Raw genomic sequence first — 19,273 nt, 5'->3', positions numbered from 1 at the left:
TGTCCTGCCGTGATTTTAGAAATGCAAACGAACAGGTGTGGGGAGTACCGTACTGTTGCGAATGCAGCTGCACAACCAGATGCCAGAGTTTGGCGACAGCTTCTCCTGTCAGCTAACAGCTGGCGTCGTTGTCTCCCTTGTTGCAGTACGCCACAGAATTAGTCTCTGTGCTCCAAGTAGTCCGTTGGGGGTGTGACGTACGTCGTGATTTATCAATACATTGAAACTTAATAAATATAAAACCAGCTACGGAATTGGCGTTATATCGATACTTTAGGAAGATAAAACCTGTTGTCTGTGGCACCTTCTAGTGGATAGGCAGATACTTTATCGATACTTTAGGAAGATAGAACCTGTAGTCTGTGGCACCTTTTAGTGGTAGATAGGCAGATAGGCATTCCACATATTTGTCGGCGAACTTTAGAGACCTCATGTGTGGCTCAGGGTCATATGGGGTCACATGAGGACCATATGAATATATATGTCGTTTTTGCCGAGTTAATAGTTTTGCTGAATAGATTTAACGTTAATATGAGAGCCCTAGTCTACATGGAGATCATGTTAAACAACAACGCAAACTGAGGTTGTTAATTTTGTGGTGTCCCCAAATAGGACTTGAATGCTTTGGAATACGATTAAGTGAGGAGATGAGTAATGTGAGTTTGGTCTAGTGGTTTTGTCCGCCACGTCATACGGATTCGGGTTGGTCCACTGTCGAGTAATATCGAGTTCGTGGAAACAAGTCCTCCTTCATGCTGACAGGGACATGAGATCGTCATGGCTCGACATTTCGTTGTAGTCATCCTCGACTTCAGTGTCCTAAAAAGTGTGTTTTGTGGAATTCCTGTATCACATTAGCCATGTTTACAGCAGTCGGAACAGAACAAAAGACTGGAGACGGGTCGTCTATATATTTCGACTCATAACTGCAGTCCTCTGCAGTAGACTGCAGTTAGCAATCGAAATAGACAACTCATCTTCAGTCTTTTCTTCTGCTCTGACTGTGGTATTAGTTGTGATTTATAAACGCATTACTACGTTTTTCATTAGTGATATATATATATATATATATATATATATATATATATTTATATATTTGAATTCAGGTTTTGGGATTGAAGATTGGGAAATGTGGATCTTGGTGCTGCATCGCTAGGGACTGTCGAGGGAGCGGGTGAGTTCCTTTGGAGTAAAGAATGTGTCCTTGCGGGAGGCTCATTTGACTCCTTCCGTGCTGTGACATGGCATTTTTGTATTTATTTATGTAACTAAAACTCTATGCTTTTATTTTTTGCATATTTTTATTTTGTTTTATTTGTGTGTGTTTGTAAATTAATTTTTTTTTGTGGTCACTGTGGAGCTGAAAGAGTCTGGACAACGGGTACTCAATCAAATGAGTTTTTTTTTCCTCGCCCTCCTCACACAGCAAAAAATCGCCTGATAAAAGCTATAATAATGATGATAATAATAATAATAATAATAATAATAATGATAATAGTGATACACCTAAGTGTCTTAATCCAACACTCGCCAACCGCCACTTGTGTGGGCGTTTGGGATGAGAACATAAACCCACTTCGGGAATTGGCCCAGGACATAAAACACTATCAATTCCCGAAGTAGGTTTATATCCTGGGCTCAAACGTCAGCACAAGTGGCGGTTGGCGAGTGTTGGATTAAGAGACCTGGGTGTAATAAGATGTACAAATAGATTGATAAGGTAGAAACACTGTTACGGTACCACCGTTTTCATATAGTAGTGCCACAGAAATTGCCATCGAACTCTGGGATCTGGCTTACAAGTGCATGGACAGGCGTGCATGACGTCCGGGCTGGTGGTCATGCATGTCTGTTCGACCCCCGTGGTGCATGACACGGTGAGGGGTTGGGGGGTGGGAGGAGAGCTTGGGAGGCTTCTTGAAGTGCATTTCAGAATAAGCGCTTGGTTGGGAGAGTAGTCTGGGGAGAGCTTCATTCATTAAGCTACCACCCACCTCTCAACTCCATTTTCACCTGGGTGTGTGTGTGTGTGGGGGGGGGGGCGTTCACGTTATCGATGACCCGGTGTATGGATCTCCCCGGGAAGACACGTTGGACTGCTGTTTGTATTGTGTAAGCCAGGATATAGTCTGTGAAGGGCACCAAAGGGCCTTTAGCTCTTGAGGAGAGTAACGCCCCATCACGGGGGGTGGGGGGGGGGTCACGTGAGTGAAGTGGTGTAGATTTTTATTTTTATTATTATTATTTATTTATTTTTTGCTGCGGCGGTCAGGATGATGGCGGGGAAAACATATAATTTTTTCCAATGGCAATTGCAACTCTATGACATACGAGGTCGGAATGCTTAGGATAAAACTCCAAGAATACGAAGCAGGACTTTAGTGAGACGAGACACTTCAAGATTACCTGAAGTCTTGTCATGCGGCGCGGTATCTAAGCTGGACAGTGTAAGCTCAGGCACGCACGCGCTGTATGCGCACGCATAAATAACACATACTCACAAGCGCACATAACAAACACATGTACACGCACAAACACTCACACGCATGCTCACATAACACCAAACGCACAAACACGACACACGTACACACGAACACACACACTCCTGTTTCATACACTCATAAAAGCAAGTATAGATATAATAATATGCGTTCGTTCCTGATCCCATTGAGTATTATCAAGTGGTTGCAATCTTGCACATTTCTGTGATAATGAAACCCTTCAGTATCGCTCGGAAGCCCCTCAGTCAATCAATTATAGTGTTACGTTGCCCCTTACATAACCCAGGCTTGTTTCCTTGCTCTTAGCTTTAGCCCCAGTTGTGCTCTATGGCACGCACAAGTTTCTAGAACGCCTAAGAGATTATCACACTGAGCTATTTTTCCTCCAACCTCCGATTAATCGAACTTTTTCCATCGTAAAATCACTATGGTAAACTATTTTGTTTTCTCAACAAAAAATACACAGAATGTCATTTGATATCCTGGGAGAAATTTGTTTTCCTCCAACATATCAGATTTCTGCCCAAAAGCTGCGGACTGGAAACGTGCTCCAACCATTGAAGGAAAAATAGGCCAGTGTGATAACACGTTTAAGTCAAGTTGGTGTTGGTGCCATGGTCGTTTCATAACGACGGCCCACAAGGGACGGTCCCCAGGTGGCGCAACGTGGACAGAGGAGGGCGCAAGTTCTTCGGTCCATCCTGGCGTGTGCCCTTTGTTCTCTTGGTATCAGTCAAGAGAAAATGAGGAAAATGTTATAGTAATTTGTCGTGAATGAATAATTTGAAGTTTCGCGTTTGTTACTAAAACCACTTAACGTCGAACTTTTGAAGCTCGGATCATTGCGCGCCTTCTCTGCCGTGTATCCATTGCGAAACATACCAGTCCCCAAAAGTGAATAAAGTCGCCTGGGAAGAACCAGAAAAAATGCTAAAATGTGGGCCAAGTGCCCATAATCGAGCACTCCTTTAAATTCGACAGTAAGAACAAAATATATAAAGTGTTCAGATAACATAATCCAAAGAAAATAATTTAACGGGAGGTAAAAGAAAATGTCTGAACGTGGCAGTGAGGTAGTTTTAACTCAGGAACGGAGGCTCTTGGAAACTAAACGAAATCGTCTTGTGTTAGCCCGGGTTGTTGTATTGGTCACTGGGCTTTGATGGGTCAATTGGTTGTTTGCAGAACGGTGAACAAATTGCTTTAGTGTTTACTCCGAGTCGCCAGAACGTGCCGTGTTCGGCAAACTGAACATGACCTTCAGTAGAAGTGCTTCAATAACGTATATCCCGTTCAGTCATCCAAACGAGGTGGATTTTGTTTCTAATATGTTTCTGTTCGCAATTCTCGAGTTCTATTAGACTGCAGTTAAAAAGAAAAAAAGAGGGGGATGGAATTCACCAAGATCTGGAACTTGTAAAAAGAATATCACAATGTTGAAGAACTTGTTTGTTTGAGACATTCCCATCCCGAGGTGTCTAGGAGAATCCATTTGTTGTTTGTGACAAGGAAGTGCAGACTGAGAGACACAGTGTTCAAAGGGTCAAGCATGTTTTGCTTCAGTAGTTATTATCGAGACACTCGAAGTGAGTTCGTGGTAATTGTCGAGACACTCAACGTGAGTTCGACAAATGGTGTTGGAATGCAGCGGAGGAAGATCCGTGACGGGCGGTGACTGAGACCAGAACAGAGTCTATGTGAAGAGCGGATCGTTGCGAAGTCACACCGAAGTCATGTCTGTTTGTTTTAAGCTGGCGAAGGTGTTTATCTATCTGTCTGTAGACCAGAAGGCTTCTATATACCAAGAGCTTTTTCCCTCCTATAAGCGAGGTAGCCAAGTCAGAGGCACGTGCCTATTCCCACCCATTTCACTCCCCTTTCTTTCATCTCAGCTCTCTCTCTCTCTCTCTCTCTCTCTCTCTCTCTCTCTCTCTCTCTCTCTCTCTCTCTCTCTCTCTCTCTCTCTCTCTCTCTCTCTCTCTCTCTCTCTCTCTCTCTCTCTCTTTCTCTCTCTCTCTCTCTCATATCTCAGCTCCTCATGGATGATGGGTCATCCCAGCATCCGCCTACTGCCCTGGGTCAGACGCAATGCAGCAAGGCACAGTACATCCATAGCAAGGCGGATGTACCGTGTTTTGTGAGGGAGGTAGTACAGTATTAACCGATGCAATTCAGGCAATTAGGCTCTGTTCATACTAGCGGTTTGGACCGCGCAGAAAATGCGGATGCACTGCATAGTAAAGGAAAAACTGCGTGGTTGTGTGTGAACGCCTCCGTCGACTTACAGTACATTGTAATTGAACCGCTAGTGTGAATATGCACTTATTCTTTCAGTCGGCGCTGTCTGAATTAGTGTTTAATTTTGATATATCAAAAAGGTTTCTCTCCATTCTCCCTCTCCCTCTCTCCCTCTCTCTCTCTCTCTCTCTCTCTCTCTCTCTCTCTCTCTCTCTCTCTCTCTCTCTCTCTCTCTCTCTCTCTCTCTCTCTCTCTCTCTCTCTCTCTCTCTCTCTCTCTCTCTCTCTCTCTCTCTCTCTCTCTCTCTCTCTCTCTCTCTCTCTCTCTCTCTCTCTCTCTCTCTCTCTCTCTCTCAGTAACCCATGTCCGCTGACATAATGAATTTAGATCATGAAATCATTTGAGAGCAAGAGGTCATTGTGGAAAACATGTTTATATATGTACATATAAAAAGGTTGGTTGAGCGTAAATGCTGACAATTAAGTACAAGGGCAGTGCTAAAACCATTGTGGAAGTGTGGGTGGGGCTCCGGCCATAAAAAAAAAAGGACGGGCGGATGAGAATGGTTAAACGCCCTGCGTGCCTAACAGCACTTTTCCATATCCTAACAACCAGGCTCTTTTATTCATCTCTATGTAGTGCACCTCCCCCCCCCACCCTTGGAGGCGTTGGGGGTGAAATTACGAGAGGATCAGCATGCCTCCCAAGGTTATCACACTGTGCTATTTTTCCTTCGACCTTCGATTAATCGCCTCCAGAACTTTTTCCGCCGTAGAATCACCATGGGAAAATATTTTTCTTTTCTCAACAAAAATGCGTAGAATGTCATTTGATTTGCTGGAGGAAAACTATTTACCTCCAGCATCTCATTTTCCTTCCCGAAAATTGCGGGCTGCAAATTTGCTCCGACAGTCGAAGGTAAAATAGCCCAGTGTGATAACGATCAGTTTTATTAACTTAATATATTGACTCGGTATAATTATCACTCCTAACTATAATACCCCTACACTGACTATAGTAACATAAAGTACGGTTTATTACATGCTAAAATAGGGACATCTAAGCAGAGGAGTACTAGAAAATGATGATCTTGTGTCTAATATGATGTTTTAGATGCTACACCGTCTTAGATTTACAATTTATTTTAAACTCTCGGGTCCCTCTGTTTATTAAATTTTATCATTTGCTAAGATTTGGAGTTTGGAGGTCAACTTAGAATTCTGAGGAATCTTATGTTGGCTCTGACCGTTTGGTTTTTAGTTGGTTTTAATCGCAGCTTAGAGTCGTGGGGCCCCGTCGTGAATAGGATCGAGACCCCATTCAGGGTAAGGGACGTCCTCACTTAATAATGAATGTTTTTAACGTTTGCCATAACAGTCTAACGTTCGCCACAACGCTCAAACGTTTGGCATATCAGTCTAACGTTTATCAGGTCAGTAGAACGTTTGTTATGAGAATCATCCGTACAGTGCGCCACAGTTCCGAAGAGGCTTAGAATACAGATTACGTTTTTAGACTTGTAACCGTGTGGGCACGAGTTCAATCCCAGTGGTTATCTTGTAACCACCACTTGCTCCGGCTGTCCACGCACGTAAGGCAAAGGTGACGGTTTCGAATTCAGCGAAGAACATCTTGCTATAAGCCAGGCACGACGCAAGAGAGAGAAAGGGAGGGGGGAATATGGTGCAACGATGGTATGTTATGGGTTAGTAAGGAGACCCTGCAGTGGCATTGGTGCTCGCGCTTGTGAAATATTTTTTTTTCTGTGTTAGCATTTACAAAGAGCATTGACCTCAGCCCGCCATTGGGTGTGTAGGGGATAGGGTGGGGCGTGTAGCCTCTGATATACAGCGAACGTATTTCATTTTGTAAGCTTATGGCTTATTTCTAATTTATATTATTTATGTGGGAGGGTCTTCTTTTGTCTGTGTGTGTGTGTGTGTGTGTGTGTGTGTGTGTGTGTGTGTGTGTGTGTGTGTGTGTGTGAAATAAGAATGAAATAAGATAGAATCGACTAAGTGAGGGAATTCGTATATGTTTTGAGGTACGTTTCAAATTAGATTCTTGTTTTTTTTTCGCATCTGAGGAAGGTGCGGTCGAAGAGGATAGGTGGGCGGATGGTGGGGGTCAGTGCTGAAATTCTCTTGCTTACTCTAGCCTCTTGATTTCTTACAACACCATTCCTCTCTCTCTCTCTCTCTCTCTCTCTCTCTCTCTCTCTCTCTCTCTCTCTCTCTCTCTCTCTCTCTCTCTCTCTCTCTCATGTTTTCTTCCATAATCCTTAGAAGTTTTCTTCTATCTTTAATATCAATTTTCTCTTGTATTTCCTGCGTCATATGTGTACAGAGATTTTTCGGTGATTTTCTTCTTCCAGCACATCTGATAAATATACAAACCAAGCGAAGGGCACACACAAACTTGAGGGAAGAAGAAAATGACGGAAAATGCGTTGAAAATCGAAGACTGACAATCAAACTATTTAGCAATATTAGTTGAAGATGTCGTTGCTATGGATGGCTAGATTATTGCTAACATAATGCTCTCTCTCTCTCTCTCTCTCTCTCTCTCTCTCTCTCTCTCTCTCTCTCTCTCTCTCTCTCTCTCTCTCTCTCTCTCTCTCATTTTTATTTTTGTTCATTGAGCTTATGCTGTATCATTAGTTACTATTTATTTTTTTATTCGGTCAAAACGACCACTCTTGCCTTTCTTCATCAGATGCTACCGACACACCTCTCCTTACCGTCTGTCGTTTCTTAGCAGCTGCTACTGCTTCGTATCAGCAGCCATCCGACACCATCTGCATTTTTATGGCTGGCGAGGCCATGCAACAGCTTCGTCAGTCATCAGAGACGTTCAATGCCAGTTTTGCTCACTCCAGGTCCGGCTAATGTCAGCAGAAAATACCGTCGACGGAATGTATTGATTGGGTGGGCGTACAGATTCGTGATATCCGTGAGCAGAGGACGTCAATGATAAATGAGGACGACTTAACTGCTCAAAGATTGATAGCAGGGGGAAGCAGCAGCAGCAGCAGTGTGTTTAGGATTTGTCCATCAGCAGTTACGAAAGGGTTACGCCAGGAGACGCCTATAGTCCGTCCATTCGGACTTGGCGAATATTTTTCTCCAATTTTGATCGGTAACAGCGCATTCCGCCATTATAATTTGTTTTGTGTGCACAAATAAATATTCGCCAAGTTAAAGTGAACGTCTGAACTGGAGTCAGAATCGTGACATTGGTCCTATCTCATCGCACAGCCCGGGAGAGTGACGGTCATCGATGGACGTTGGCGTCGAGACGACTGGGTTCACAAAGTTGCAAAGCTAAGGCCAAGGTCGACGCGGGACACAAACGGGACAACACACGCACATACTCTCTCTCCATCTCGCCCGCCCTCTCTTTCTGTCTGTATCTTTATCTCTCTCTCTGTCTCTCCACCTCCCTCCCCCCTCTCAGTCTCTCTTCTCTCTCCCTCCACCCCTCTCTTCATCCCTCTCTCCACCCCTCTCTTCATCCCTCTCTCCACCTCTTCCTCTCTCCACCTCTCCCTCACTCTACCTCTCCCTCCCTCCACCTCTCCTTCTCTCCACCTCTTCCTCACTCCACCTCTCCCTCACTCTACCTCTTCCTCTCTCCACCTCTCCCTCACTCTACTTCTTCCTCCCTCCACCTCTTCCTCTTTCTCTTCCTCTCTCTCTTCCTCTCTCTCTTCCTCTCTCTCTTCCTCTCTCTCTTCCTCTCTCTCTTCCTCTCTCTCTTCCTCTCTCTCTTCCTCTCTCTCTTCCTCTCTCTCTTCCTCTCTCTCTTCCTCTCTCTCTTCCTCTCTCTCTTCCTCTCTCTCTTCCTCTCTCTCTTCCTCTCTCTCTTCCTCTCTCTCTTCCTCTCTCTCTTCCTCTCTCTCTTCCTCTCTCTCTTCCTCTCTCTCTTCCTCTCTCTCTTCCTCTCTCTCTCTCTCTCTCTCTCTCTCTCTCTCTCTCTCTCTCTCTCTCTCTCTCTCTCTCTCTCTCTCTCTCTCTCTCTCTCCTTCCTTCCTTCCTTCCTTCCTTCCTTCCTTCCTTCCCTCTCGGCTCCCCTAAAGCAAAGTTTGAGGTCGTTCACAAGGCCATAGGGTCATGTGAAAGGCGGCGGGACCCGATGGATGCAAGGTCACAAAGAACCAGGATAAATTCTTCAACATAAAACTTGTTGACAGACAGACCGACAGGGAGGCAAAGCAAACAAGAAAGCAGATGGGCTGAATTGATCTTTGTGGGACGATGTGGGATGCCTGGCCGCTGTCGGATGATGATACCATGATTCACCCACTCACCCTCACCCACTCACCCACCCTCGTCCACTCACCCTCCCTCGCCCTACCGCGGATAAAAGTCAGACGCCATATATATATATATATATATATATATATTTTTTTTTTCTAATTTGAAATGACGCGAAGCCAGTGATGGCTTGGGGGATGGGACATACGCTAGGGTACTGCATGTACCCATTTTTCAGTACCTATTTATTCACTTATTTATTTTTATTATATATGTTTGCTTGTATGTTCAATCATTGTGGTAATTGGAACCTAATTTATAAGTATAAACACCGAACATAGTCGTAGTTTACAACCAAAGTCCATTTCGATCACTACATTCGAGTGGAATAGCCATGTCGGAAGTGGCAATGTAAGCTTCTAAAAGACCGGAAGAAATAGTGTGAATATGGTCCATTCTATTGTGTTCCATATTGAATGGAGTCGTGAATAACATTGTTGTGAGAGACAAGTGTATACGGGCGATTGTACTGCCATTAGTTGCATCACGGCTTCATCGAAACATCCTTCAGTTAAGCAGGGCAAGGCAACCATTTGTTCACTTGTTCGTGTTATGACTAAGAGAGCCGGGAGATAGGGTTGATAAAATAAATCTGAAATGGTTTGGGCACATGGAAGGATTGAGTCAGGAAAGATTGGTAGTGTCGAAAGCAGAAGTGGATGGGGTGATCCTGTAGGGAAGACCGAGAATGAGGTGGACTTACGGGGAAGAAAGGGCATTAGATATAAGACGAATGACTGCCAAGCAAAGAACATAAGAATGTAGGAAACTGTAAGAGACCATAAGGCCTACACAAGGCAGCTCCGTATCCATCACCACCTGTCATCCCCATTCATAAAGTTGTCTAATCGTTTCTTAAAACAACTGATAGTTTCAGCGCTCACTACATGGTTACTCAGTCTATTCCATTCGTTGACCACCCTATTAGTAAACCAATTCTTGCCTATTTCCTTCTTAAATCTAAATTTGTCAAGTTTAAATCCATTGCTGTGAGTCCTGCCCTGTTGTTTTAATATGATGACCTTTTTTGCATCACCCTTGTTAAAGCCTTTGATCCACTTGAACACCTGTATTAGAAGAGTGGAAAAGGGAGGAATGACTGGATGTAAATGGATGAGGAAATGACGCAGCCTTATGGGATGTTCTATAAAATTCTTAAGTGAATGCGAGTGGTGGGGAGGGGGTTGCCATATATTGAAGAGGTTGGGGTGGAAGTTCTGTGCCTTGCTGCATTGCACCAGACCCGAACAGTGTGTTTTAGTTTTATATTTTAGGGCAAAAGTTGAAGGTCGGGATTTAGAAAAGTGGAAGCTACGCCAACATGAATGTCATTAGTGTCACCTAATTCAATTAAAAAAAATGCTTATCGTTTCTCTCTCTCTCTCTCTCTCTCTCTCTCTCTCTCTCTCTCTCTCTCTCTCTCTCTCTCTCTCTCTCTCTCTCTCTCTCTCTCTCTCTCTCTCTCTCTCAACCTCTGTTTTGCATAACTGTAGTCGGCCAACCGCGAATCGCAAAGCACCCTTGTAAATGATACGTTAAGAAGGAAATTTAAATTTGAATATTACTGTAGTCGTTACCTAGGAAGGCCGTTGGCGGGTGAAGTCATCAACGTCTTCAAAATGGCGGAGGGAGGAGCGGGCTGCACTCAGCCATGGGATCCTGGCCTATCAAATGTCATTGGAGACACTTTCAGATGATTGAAATAGTTTGCGGTAGTTAGAGCAGAATTAGAATTCTTTCTTACAATTGAAGAATGTATCTTATGGGAAAAAATAAGTTCTTACATAACCAGCGAAGACAAACAGAAGTCATCTAATTTCACTGGTGATTGGAGGATAAATTAATCCTTTTAATCCATGAAGGATTTCTCTCGGCGGAATTAAATATCTTGGTGATAGCCAGAACAAGCTATTTAAAGTAGGTCCTCCCATTGAAAGGGTTAATAGGGCTCGTCCTTGGGCCTCAAGTCCCACTCGAAGCGCAAGTCTCACTTGGAGTCGGACCCATGACTCGAAGGTAAACGGAGTTCTTCATGAGTCTTGGGTAAGAAAACGAGGTCTCGCGAAGGGCGGAGTGGCTCTCGAGAGGACCCTCCTGAAGTAGGGAGGACGTGACCCTATCCGACCCCCCTCTCATGTTCGTCACGGAGGCTTTTTACGGATTGTATTGTGGTAAAACCAAGGTGATATTATTATTGTTGTTGTTATCACTATTATTGTTATTTGGAGGTTATGCACAGGTTCACTAGCGCTTGTGGGTGATCTTGTTGGGAGGTGAAGTCGTTGTGGACTGTATTTTACCAGCGCTTCTATCTGGACAATCCCACGTATGGGAGATTAAGGTTCAATGGCTACATGACTTGGGGGCAGAGGAGTTGGGTGATGGTGGTGGCTGTGGTCTATTCTGTCTGTGGGTGTGGTGCTTTAGTTTGGGTGGTGGGAAGGACCAAGAGAGGCGAGATAAGATAAGGGCGGAACACCCAGGATTCGGGGATGGAGTCGGGTGATAACGAGTTGTGTATAGACACACACACGCTCACACACACACACACACACACACACACACACACACACACACACACACACACACACACACACACACACACACACACACGTGTGAAAGGAGACAAAGTTGGGTTTGTCTCCTTTCACGTGTAGCCCCTGTTCACCTAGCAGCGAGTAGGTACGGGACGTTAGTCAAGGAGTTGTGACCTTGCATTCCCGGTGAGTGGTCTCAGACCTACCCAGAGATCTGCTAATAATGAGCTCTGAGCTCACTGCCGTAGGGTGGTGTCTGGCTGTCTCGAAAAGAGGCTGCAGCAGATCCGAGGTGAATACACACACACACACACACACACACACACACACACACACACACACACACACACACACACACACACACACACACACACACACACACACACACACACACCTATAAGAACACATGTCTTTCTATCTCCATTCCTACCTCCCTAGATCTTTACCTCTCTACTTACCTACTTCCCTACCCCTGTGCCAATGTGCGTACTGTCCCTGCCTATAGGCACACCTGCCTATCCATTTCCGCACCTGTTTCAGTCAATAGGCAATGCAATGGCGGTATTGTAATCGTAAGCACTAATTATGTACGTTAGGGAATACGTGTCATGGCGGTATTGTTAGTAATGGCTCAAGTTATAGTTCTGATTCTTGCGTTAGATTAGAATCACTAGAGTACTTTACCTTAAGTGAGGCGAAGGAGAAGGAGCACCACCACCACCACCACCACCACCACTACCACCACTACCACCACCACCACTACCACCACCACCACTACCACCACTACCACCACCACTACCACCATCACCACCATCACCACCACCACTACCACCATCACCACCACCACCACCACCACCAGCATAAGTAAGAGTAAGGAGAAACGAGGAGAAGAAGTAACAGAAGTAAATGTAAGGAGGAGAGTGAGGAGGAAGCGGAGGGGAGGAGGAGGAGGAGGAGGAGAGGAGGAAAGGAAACGAAACCATGAACCCCCCAAGTTTAATCCCCACAAGCGAAGGGCAATTTCTCACTTGACGTAACGAAACCCCTTCGGATCGGCGCCCCCGGCGGTGGGGGGTGGGGGCGGAAAGAGGAACGTGGTGGCGCATTTGGGGGAGAGGGGGGAGAAGGAAGAGGAGGAGGGGGAGGAGGAGGAGAAGAGGTACGTGATGGCGGTCATGGTGCATGAAGAGAAGGGGGAGGAAGGGGTTAAGAGGAATGGGGGGGTGATTGGCATGCAGAGAAGGTAAAGACGGCAAAGGGTGGAAAGAAGGAAGAGGGAGGAGGAGGAGGAGGAGGAAGAAGAAGTTAAGAGGAATGGGGGACATGCGGAGAAGTAAAGAAGGCGAGGGATGGAAAGAAAAAAAAGAGGTGGAGGGGGAGGGAGGTGGAGGCGGGGGGGGTAAGTTGATACGGAGTTGACGTGAAGGCAGCAGGAGAAATGGAAATAGGAGGTGGAAGAGAGGGAAGTGGGTGGTGGAAGAGGAGGAAGGGAGGAAGCTAGAGGAGGAAAAGGCAGCGAAGAGGAGGAGGAGGAAGAAGAGGAGGAGGAGTGGGAGGTAAAGGAATTGACAAGTCTTATAAGGTAAAGACAGCAAAAGTGGAAAGAGGAAGAGGTGGCGGTGAAGGAGTAGAGAGGAGGCGGAGGAGGAGTAGGTTGGAAGATGTGAGGGGGGAAGGTGGGTGAATAGTTGGATCTGACGAAGGAGAAGACGTAAATGCAGCGAAGGGGAAAATGAAGGAAAGTTCGGAGGAGGAAGAAAAGAACAAGGAGGAATGGGGGGTTCTTTGATAAATAGAAGAGGTGGAGGGAGCAAGCACTGGAAGAGGACTTTTTTCGGATTACTGAAACTCCGAAATCGGTCAGGACTCCTAGGACTCCTCCAGGAGCTAGATTCTTAAGAGTCCTGTGTACTTGGACTCCTGGGCCTTGAGCAGGGATTCGCTTCTTCCGCCGCAGCGCGTGTACGAGAGACCTTCTGGAGTTTATTCTGGTCCTCAACCTCCAGAAAATGATATCCTGTCTTCTGAAGGCCCGAAGTTTTTTTTTTTTTTTTTTTAGGGGGGGGATGGGATGGGGGGGGGGCGGAAGACGTGGAATCACTCCGTGAAGCGGCGGCGTCAACGAGAATCCTTCTCGCCTTGGAGGAGGAGGAGGAAGAGGAGGAGGAGGAGTCTTCTCTGAGGCCTCACAATATCATTTCCCTCTTGCCTCTTGCTTAGCCCACGGTGGTCGAGTTCCCCCTTAGCCCGTCCCCCTGCTGTTTGTCTACCTAAGGATTTCTTCTTTTCTTCCTTGAGTGTGGATATGTTACACATGTACACAGACACACACACACACACACACACACACACACACACACACACACACACACACACACACACACACACACACACACACACGTACATACATACATATATTTACGTTTCATTCGTCCACATAATTTTTACGCGTGCATTTGAGGTAAATACATAGGTACACAATATGTTTTAGATTATTTTGTTTGACTTGGCTGGTAGTGATGGACCGTTGACGTATTCGGGGGGGGGCTGGGGGGTGAGGGACGATGGTATGTTGTGATATGACGTCATATAGCTGTACTGTAGCTTGGCGTGACGTGGCGTGGCGTGGCGTGACTTCATCGGTACCGTAGTGTGTTATGGGGAGATGTTATCATCCTCTGTTGTGGAACAGTGTTTGGGCCTTGCGGGATGGGGGGGGGGAGGAGGAGGAGGAGGAGGAGGAGGATGGGTAATAGACAAGGCGCAGGAGGATGACACGAGGAGCATAGACTTCGTAAAGGCGAGGTACTTGATTTGGGACCTGTTTTCTAGAGCGAGTTGTTTCCACTGTACTGAATGAAACGGAGTAGTTTGTTGGTGATCAGAATGAAGATAATACGTGGGTCTTTGTGTTTGCACACACAGATACACACGCGCACACACACACACACACACACACACACACACACACACACACACACACACACACACACACACACACACACACGATGAATGAAACTTGAAGCCTGAACTGCGAGCATGGTGGCCACGTGAAGGAGCCAGGTCGTATTTCTGGAAACCCACGTGAGCTTTGTATCTTCCAATCCAACCGGAAATCCATGTTGTCTTGATTTAGTAGTATCCTTTGTTCACTACCTCTGGGACGAGGGGAAAAGGAAAGAAAAAACGTTAAATTCCACACACTTCCTGCAATTGCAAAGTGTTTTTTCAGATTTTTGTCGAAGAACCTTGGACTTGCGGTCCCGCAGTCCCGTAGAATAAAATCATGTCGCGTGATTCCCTCCTTCTCTCTCTCCTCTCTCTCTCTCCCTCTCCCTCTCCCTCCCTCTTTCTCTCTCTCCCTCTCTCTCCCTCTCTCTCTCTCCCTCTCCCTCCCTCTCCCTCCCTCCCTCCCTCTCTCTCTCTCTCTCTCTCTCTCTCTCTCTCGCTCTCTCTCTCTCTCTCTCTCTCTCTCTCTCTCTCTCTCTCTCTCTCTCTCTCTCTCTCTCTCCTCTCTGTCACACACACACACACACACACACACACACACACACACACACACACACACACACACACACACACACACACACACAGTTGCCACTACGGCGGTCCGGGTTCGAATCCAGCCCAAAGCTGAAATAATTTCAGTATCGCTGCACTGCGAGTCGTTACTCCATCTCGTGGGCGGGGAGTTGGGTGTGCGCGTGTAAGATCACATCATTACCCATAGATCGGTCACATATGGGCTCTCTTCCGGGAGGGAAATAGATGTCGATCACGAGTCCAACACGTGATTCATGGTTAATCACTGGTATAAGCTGGAGACTAAGAGGCAGGACCTCACGAATGTAGTTCCTTTTCTGTTTACTAAAATTAGATAAGCGCGCGCGCACACACACACACACACACACACACACACACACACACACACACACACACACACACACACACACACACACACCTCCTCAGTACGAGGTCTAAGGTTTCAGCCGAATAAAATCGCCCCGTAGTAACCAGAACAAAGTCTCCAAAGAGCCTCATCGTAATGAAGGAATGTACTGATGTGACGTTCTCAAAGGTAAATGGAGTCACATGACGTAGCCCAAAAAAGAAAAAATGAATAAATAAATAAATAAAAAAAGTCGATGTGGTCAGCCCTAGCACGTCACATTTGCTGAGAGCTTGCAGCCATAAAGATATCTCCTGAAGATAAGAACTGTGGTAGTCGGAACTTCGATGACCTAAATCGATTCCCAATGGGTCCCCGGAGAGTCGCAAGTACCCAAAGGTCTCCCGAAGATAGATTACATTCAATTTTTTCCTAAGGTAACCAGCGCTTCTATCCTTTAGGACAACGGCAGGGCGTAGTGGTAGAATCCTGCAAGTGGCAAAGGAAATGTTTTGGGCAGGGGAAAGGAAGGATAGTGAAACGATGAATTATTAGGATTCTTCCTGCGTGACTTGGTCAGTGTGTGTGTGTGTGTGTGTGTGTTTGTGTGTAGTCCAGAGGCGCACAAAGTCATCTATCCAAAGCCAGAAGAAAGTCTATTAAGTGCGTCACAGGAACGAGAGGTTTGAGCACACTCCAGAGTCACCTGGGTTGGAGAAACTCCTCGATGAGATGAGTCTGCCTTTGGTCCTGGTTTCAGCGCCAACCACGAGGTCTAACCGCAGCTCTCGTGGTCACCAAAGAGGGGGGATGGGATGGGATGGGAGGGGGTTGGGGTGGGGTGGTAGGCACTCAGGTGATAGTGGTGGTGGTGATGGGCTGAACTGTTGAAGAAAATTAGAAATTTCTCTGATACCATGGAATGTATGTGTGTGTGTGTGTGTGTGTTTTGTGTGTGCATGGTTTCGGATCACATGTTGGACACGTGTGTGTGTGTATATGTGTGTGTGTGTGTGTGTGTGTGTGTGTGTGTGTGTGTGTGTGTGTATGCAAGATTTCGGATCACATGTTGGACACGTGTGTGTGTGTGTGTGTGTGTGTGTGTGTGTGTGTGTGTGTGTGTGTGTGTGTGTGAGACATACAAAATAGAAACACAAGTATATACATTACATATACTTCCTTCCACCTTCTCCTCCTCTTCATATACTTCTGTCATGTTGCATTCCCTTACTGATCGAAGTCTCGCCTACGTCGTTCCTGCCGAAGGTTACCGTGTATGTCAAGGAAGGCGGGGGATGGATTAAAGGCTTCTTCAGTATGATGGCGGCGCCACGCTGCCGACACCGACGCCTGGCATTGTCTCAGTGTGACAACGAGGGAGGAAGAACATTATTATCGAGCCATACTTGCCAGTGTCGATCTATGCGTTCTCCCTGTGTGTGTGTATGTATGTGTGTGTGTGTATGTGTGTATGTATGTATGTGTATGTGTGTGTGTGTGTGTGTGTGATTCATCATGTACTCGGGTCGCGTGCCGGACCCGTGATCTACAGTCATTACCCTCCCGGATGAGAGCTTAGAGCTCTTATCTACGGGTAATGCTGTGACCTTGCATACATGGAAGCATACACACACACACACACACACACACACACACACACACACACACACACACACACACACACACACACACACACACACACACACACACACACACACACACACACACACACACACACCACATCACATCACATGTTTATCCCCTTTTTTAATTCAAGGAAATAGTAGCGGCTTGCATTATAATGGAAGCTTTCATGGCGAGAACAAGGCACGAACTCGGTACCGCTTTTTGTGTATGAAGTGTGAAGCTATCGGCAGTATGAGCAAAACCAACACCATATATCATTTGCCGATTTTTTTTAATGTTGCATTTTCCTCTTTGTTCCTTTGAATTCTCTTTTTCTGTGTTGGTTGTGTGTCTTGGATTATATTTCTCTGAATATCTTACTTGACATTTATTACATCTGAAACGAAGTCGGATGAAGAAAGTTAAGCTGGCGGCACATTAGGGTTTTTCGCTAGCATGCTACTTGCTTTTGCTACGTCGTTTGAGTAGAATCGTCTTCGGTGACAATATTCTAGACTTCCGTAAGAACATCTCAACATTGTGTCTAACATTCGTATTCTAGGTTTAACTTCTCTTAGTTCGTTATTCAGCTTCTTACTATTTGACGCAAGAATAGTTTGACATTTGGAAATATGAAAAACAAAACATCTACTCAAACGAATTAATAAAAGCACGTAGCATGCTAGTGTAGTGTGGCACCACATTTTAGTTAACAAGTTATCTTGCGAAGGGATCTTGCGGCCGCCCTGCAGGGAGGGTGCAGGAAATAGCGATGGATTGAGTAGGCGAGGGAAAGGGACGAGTGTAGTTGGCAGAAGAAAAAATAAGAAAAAAGAAAAAAAAAAGAAAAAAAAAAGGAAGAATTAAAGGGTGGAATTTATATAAAGTGTGGAGGGGGTAAAGATGAATATTTTTTATGTATTTGTTGATTTGTTGTTTATTTATGATATATTGCTTTTATTGTTTCTAGTATATATATTATTATATTTATTAATATCTATTTATTTATTATATACTGATTGATTCTTAGCCACACTTCACCAACAAGCAATTTTCTTCATTGTGACGACGGCATCCATGGGATGTCGTGACTAAGTTTCACTGGGACGAGATAATGAGACAACGACAACACTAATACATTATTTATAAAAAAAAAAAGTTAAGGAATAGATTGAATGACTAAGTAAGAATTAAATGATGGAGGAGAGGCAGAAAGGAGGAAGATAGGGAGGCAGAGGTGGAAATGAAGGGAGAAGTGAAAGAGGCACTCTTGGAGTGGGGAGATGAGGAGGTATGGAGATGTATACTGTATATTGCTTCTGCCTAGTGAGAGGTGTAGCAGGGGCAAAGGTAAAAACAGGAAATATCTTTATGATGGTTATTTTTACTAGTGTTATTATCTTTCTTATTATTATTACTATTATTATTGTTGTGGTTATTAATTAATTATTGATTATCAGTTATGATTAATTGTCGTCGTTATCATCATCGTCGTCGTCATCATCATCATCACCATCATCATCGATCATCATCATCAATCATCGTCGTCGTCGTCGTTGTCGGTGGTTAACCAGTGCTTCTGTTTTTATGGACACGACCACGCAAGAATGATTATTATGAGACACTGTTAAACAAGATTCTCGCTATTCTTGCCTTCGCCATTTATTTTCCACCCTCCATCAAGAAGGAAAGTATCCTATATATCTCCCGGCAGGCTTTGTTCACACGTTTCAACATCTCCAAGATATCATTGTCCGTGTTTGTACGTTTATATGTTCATACGATACGTTTATACGCATCGTTGACGATCTCGAGTTCTTGATGACAGCACCGTGTGAGGAAGTTCTGGAATAGTGGTTTCCACCAAGGGGTCCTGGACCCCAAGGAGGAAGGGAGGGGGAGGGAGGAGTAGAGGGGGACACGGGGACACCCATGGGGGAGCTGAGGAGGACTTGGGGGGGGGGTGAAGGATAGAGTTTTTCAAGTGGGACTATGGACCGAAAATAGAGGGTACTTACTGTAGTGTTTTTAGTTAGTGTTGAGCTGATTTCCGGGAGGTTAAGGAACAGCATTTCATAAGTATGGTACGCATGAGAACACAGGCTGGGAACCTCTGCGCGAGGAATGACTCGGTGGTGGGGGTGGGGGAGGAGAGGGGAGGGGATC

At 45.3% G+C, this 19,273-nt stretch overlaps 1 protein-coding gene across 2 annotated transcripts in view; it reads left to right on the top strand.

Moving 5' to 3' along the window:
* Positions 1-19,273, top strand: part of Syx6 (Syntaxin 6) — a 71,835-nt gene that overhangs the window by 23,213 nt on the left and 29,349 nt on the right. The gene's annotated exons all lie outside the window — the stretch shown is intronic.

The sequence above is a fragment of the Oratosquilla oratoria genome, chromosome 42, assembly GCF_046742065.1.
Source record: "Oratosquilla oratoria isolate Oo_2021 chromosome 42, ASM4674206v1, whole genome shotgun sequence".
Lineage (NCBI taxonomy): Eukaryota > Metazoa > Arthropoda > Malacostraca > Stomatopoda > Squillidae > Oratosquilla > Oratosquilla oratoria.
Note: the sequence above shows the minus strand (reverse complement) of the source record. Positions and strands in the feature narration are given on the sequence as shown.